Source organism: Aythya ferina (assembly GCF_964211825.1).
Source record: "Aythya ferina genome assembly, chromosome: 22".
Classification (NCBI taxonomy): domain Eukaryota; kingdom Metazoa; phylum Chordata; class Aves; order Anseriformes; family Anatidae; genus Aythya; species Aythya ferina.
In genome coordinates this window covers 7,233,871-7,239,300 of record NC_140320.1, presented here as the reverse complement: position 1 = coordinate 7,239,300, position 5,430 = coordinate 7,233,871, and positions in this window count along the sequence as shown.

Genomic DNA, 5,430 nt, shown 5'->3' with positions numbered 1-5,430 from the left:
CAGCTCCTGTGTTTTCCTCTGTAGCCCTGGACATTTTACAGCTTGGTTTGACAGAGCTCATAAGATCTGTAGAGGTTTTCTTGGCTGTTGACTCCTGAGTCACTGTTACTATTTGGAGACAAGATTAGGTTTCTTGCTAATGCTAATTTGGGGTTTCCTTCTTTTATCCTGTGGTCTAAAATCACTTTCATTGTTGCATTAATAAATCTATATTAGCAATAGTTAGCATTAAATGCCTGATGCAGATACAAAGCCTGTAGCAATGGCCTGATTTCCCCCAGGTGAGGTTTGCTGCCTTTCCATCTGCTCTGCACACGACTCGAGGGGGTTCACACAGTGCTTAAACCACACGTGGATGTGGATAGGAAGGAGAGGTCTCTGTGAAGACAGTCATCATACTAATTTATTTCCCCACTTGCAGGAGCCACTGCCAAAGCCCATGGCAATAGCCCCTGACCCTGGCACATCCCAGCCATGCCCCGTCTGCCTGCACAAATACACAGCGCAACCCTCACATGGGATGTGTGCAGCCCTGCTCCACGAGTGTGAAGAGCCGGGACCTGGCAGTGGACCTGGGACCACAGGCACAGGTTTGGTACCTCCCTGTCCTGCTGCCAGCCCAGAGCTGCTGCTTTAGGGAAGCTGCAAGGCCCTGCTGCAGGCATGTGCTGTGCCTCAGGGCATCCCTGGCCCCGCCACTTAGGAGCAAGTGTCCCCAGCCCCAGGACAGGCACCCAGTGCTGGCCCCAGAGGGCTGAAGTCACCCCCTTTGGGCTTTGTTTTTATAAAGCTCACTGTTAACATGCAGCACATCGTATTCCAGTTACAGTCTCCCCTGGCAGCGCGTTAATCTCCCTGCGGTGGCTTGGTTACAAGCAGGGACTCCTGCTGCACAGCCACCACAGCCTCTGTGCTGCCTGCTCACCCCCGTTCAGCACGTCTGGCATGAAATCCTGCAGCTGGGGCTGAAGTGACACAATCTTTACAGACTCATCAAGGCTATGGACACAGCTGATTGCATGCAGCAGGGAAGTGCTGCTAAGCTTGGGGAAATGCGCTCACCAAGCACGGCAGCTTGGGAGTGCAGGCTGTTCTTCCTCACTTAAAGGGCCTGGATTTTGCTTTGTTTTTTTTTTTTTTTTTTTTTAAATCTCTTTAAACTTGTTTCTAGGTCTGTTAATTATTCATCATACATTAATTATATTTAGTCCGTCTTCATCACTCTTTCTTTGGTGAAGAAAGTTTTTGTTTATGAGTCAAAAGCTATTTATGAAACAGACAGTCTGCTATCCTCAGAAAGATGTGAATTGAGGGACTTGCTTTAATTATTAAAAGAAGCTTTGATTACAGAGAATGAGTTAATTTAACAGGTACAACTGGCTGTGTTTTTGTTTTTGGCTTTGTTTTGTTTTGTTTTTCCCCCCTCCTAGATGTGCAGAAGAAAGCATCTCCATTAATCTGTCAGGGCTGATCTGAAACTGTAGGGCTCACTGAGATGCCCCAGGAGATGGACAGATCAGCTCTGCCTTATTTCTTTTGAGTGGTGTGAACAGCTCTGGCTGGCGCTGGTGGCTGGGGTTGTTTTGTAGTCTGCAGGCTCCAAAATAAAATTTTGCTGGAAGGGAGGACCTCCGCAGTTGCTGGCCTTTTATCCTGATGGGCTAGGGCTAGACATGCTAAAAACAAGCTGGTGTGTGTGTTCTGCTGTCTCATCTGGGAATACCATTAATTGTGCTGTGCTAGGAGGGCTAAGTAATCTCAGCACCTGATTTTTGGGTGGTTGTGGGGGCGCTGAGCTGGGTCACACAGCAAGGAGAGTTCAGCATGAGTTTAATGTGGTAGCTTTGGAAATCCTGCTTACTGTGGAACCTGAAGGCTTCAGGGCCGGGTTTATCTTTCTGTTCTGTGTTGTTTCAAAACCGAGTAGACCAAAGCCTTTGGTTCATGCCAAGGATCCAAACTGCCATTAAGCAGAAATTTCACTTTTCTAGTTCTTGGACATTGAAAGTTTTCTACCCTAGCAGTAAGAAGGGTTGGTGGCTTTGTTTTTCTTTTTTTCTTTGTTTGTATTGTTCTGCCTGTTTGTTTGAATAAAACTAATCTGGAGAGAACCCCATCTGCATGCCAGCTCAGGCTGAGGTTTTGCTGTCGTGCTGACTAAGCTTGGCAGAGGTTCACATGCATCTATTGGATTAGTTCTTGAATAAATATTTTACTGCTGCCAACCAAGCTTGTAACAGGTTGGTACTTATGTTTGACTCATTTCTGTTTGTTTCTCCTGATTTTTGCAAGCCAGGTCGACAAATGGTGCCCTGGTGAGAGCAGTGGCTTTTAATCACCACCTTCAACCTACGCTGCTATGTGCCAGAATGAGCAGTGCCAAGAAGTAAATGCAGGCAGCTGTGGTGATGCCAAAAGCACCTGCATGACTGCTCTTGGCTGGGTAATCATCTGGTTTTCATCCCTTCCTCCCCCAAATCCTCCCCAGTCCACTTTTGTCTAGAAGAGAGGAGAGTTAGGAGATTTGAGCCATTTCTTTTCTGCTTGTGTCTCTGTTTTTTTTCCCAGTCTGAGGCTTCTAGGCTTCAGTCTAGAGAAAAGCTAGTATTCTTGCAGAAACTGAGATAAGGGAGAAAAAGAAAATGCAACTAGTCTGCAAAGCAAGTCAGGAAAAAGACAAGATCTCACCTGAAGGCCATCTTTTCCTGTTATGAGTCTGTAAGATGTACAGCATAACCATAGGTCCCTAGAGACTGACCCAGTACACTAAAGCACCTTTGTTGCAGCTTCTGGTGAAAAGAACAAAATAAGCATATGACATCAGGGTAGCTTGTGCAAGTCTCTGTTTAATTACAGTGCTGGATGAGGACATTTGGTGGTGTCACACGTACTGGTGATGGGTAATATACATTCCCGACTCTTCAGGGAGTCATGTTCTCACTGGAGATTTTCACCACAGAGGTAGTGGCTTTTTTTTTTTTTTTTTCCTGTTTTCCTTTTTATTTCAGCAAGACGTAACAAGCTGATTAGAGCTACTGTAATTAGTTTACTCTTCAATCAGGAAGATAAACAGTCTCATGACTGTGGTGGGAGCAAGCAGGCAAGCGCCGATACAGTGCAGGCAGGATTCACCAGCTTCTTAATTAAAACCCGTTTGGGGTGCAGAGCCACCCGGGCTTCAGCGAGCCGTGAATCACAAGGAGGAAAAGCAGGAACGGGAAGACTCAATAAGCAGAACTAACGCTTCAAACACAAATGATGATTCACAAAATAGGGACTACCGCAAGGGTCTTAACAAGTTTTTTTAAATAGGATTCATCTTGCAATTCTTTGTTTTCTTCAGGAACGGAGAAATAAAACCTTCTTATATTGTGTTAAAAAAAAATAATAAAATAATAAGAAAATTAGTACTCTCGCCATTATCATCACGTTCTACCATCTGAAGTCCCGAGGAAAGCAGTACTTTTCAGAGGGAAGTGACAGTGAGGACAGTATTTGCCAGACCCAGGTCTGGGAGCAAGAGGCATGGGAGCCCCGCATGCTGCAGCTGATTACCTGTCATTTTCACGAGGTTCTACAAGCACCTTCCATCACAACCCAGAGCCCCACGTCACTGTGCCAGGAACCACAGCAATACAGGTTGCAAAGGCTGTGCTTGGTCTCAGCATTCATTTGTTCTTTGCAAAGCCAGAGATGATGTGTTCTTGTCTTTTCTCAGCGTTATGAAGGCTTGACTCATGGGTGGAAAGTGCTGTAGTTTGTTCTCCTTTCCAAGGACAGTGGGGATGCACATGCAGATACTGTATATCTCATCGGATACCTTCGAGTCCAGAGTGTTAGGAACAAGTGGCTTAGAATGTCATTGAGATGAGTGACGGGCTGCAGGTAATTTTCCAACTAATACTTAATCTTTAGGAAATTATACTTGTTATTTTTTGGTACAATTTAGCAAACTTATGAAGGACACAGGCCCTTCTTCAGCAGCTTTTTCTCCGTGATGTTTTGGAAGAGTTGTTCATCTAGTAATTCAGGTGTGTTGAGCTATAATATTCTGCTTCCAGACTTAGGAAAAAAAATCAGGAAAATGTACAGAGTATCAAAGATGATGGTTTTGTCCCATCCAGGGTTAACACTACACACGAGGTAAAGGTAAAGCATAAAATTAAGATGTTGTTCACATTCAACTTATTTTTGGGGCTCACACCAGTTGTTAGTACAGGGAAAATATCACCTGTGGCAACTTCAAAATGCTCCAAAGGTTGTTTTTGTTTTTTTTTTTTGTGTATATGCATATTATTCTCTATTTTGATTCAGCTCCCCACCCGGTAATTCACTAAGCCAAATGGCACTTTTCTACCTTGCAATTGTAAAAAAAAAAAAAAAAAAAAAAAAGTAGAAAACTGAGCAGTAGCTTGTTACTATTTTTTCCACTTTATGTGATTTTTTAACTCTTTTCATTCAGGTCAGTCTGAAGCAATTCCCATCCCTGAGTGAATGTGCATGGTTAAAACTGGCAAAAGAAGAACAGGTAATGTCTTTGCATCTTGTGCCTGAAACCCCTTCAGTTGGTGCTTCCAGTCTTCAAATGAAAAAAAATACTTTTTTTTACATTTCTGTGAGAACTGTTTTCCCTTGCACATAATCCCATTAACTTACAAAGTATGAAGCTTCCCTAGATGTGCATTACAGTGCCAACACAGGAGTGACTGGCCACATCCTGACTGTTCATTACATTTTGTTCTGGCAGCATCAGGTAACAGCTGGTTTATATATGTCAAGAAAAGGTTGCTCTGATAAGCAGGAGCTTGCTATTCAGTTCCTACACAGCACCTATTTCTGCTGAAACTATACGCAAAAACCCCTCACTAAGGCAGGTCACATCCAGGCATTTGTAATTTATATCTGTAGTTATGACCAGACCTTGAACAGCCACATTCAAACGTTATGCAACCCATGGGCTAAATACTGATGACACTGGGTATCAGCCTCTTCCAGAACAGAAGGATTAGATAGGAAAGCTCTGGCTCAATTAGATAGGAAACCTTTGGATCAAGGTGGGACTCCTGTTGCAGTATAAGAAGACCACTGAAAGCGTGCATTACAGCTGCTTGGCACAGTCTCTCCTCGCTATGCAGCTAGGACACATACTGCCAGTGCAGCCCATCCCACAGGGAAATGCTTTGTTAACAATATAGGAAAAAAAAAGGTAATAAAAGAAGCCCACCTTGGCAGTGGTCTTTATCACTGCTGAAGTGGAAACTACGTGGATGTTCAACAAACTGCATAGAGGAAAAAGGGATTCTATTGCTCTGTCAATTGTATTTTAACATCTTTAGGAAACAGCAGGTAACTGGAGCATGGATGCCTGCCTCTTCATATGGCTATTGTAATCATGAAGCTCTCCAGAGCCTGTATTGATTTCTAGCCAGA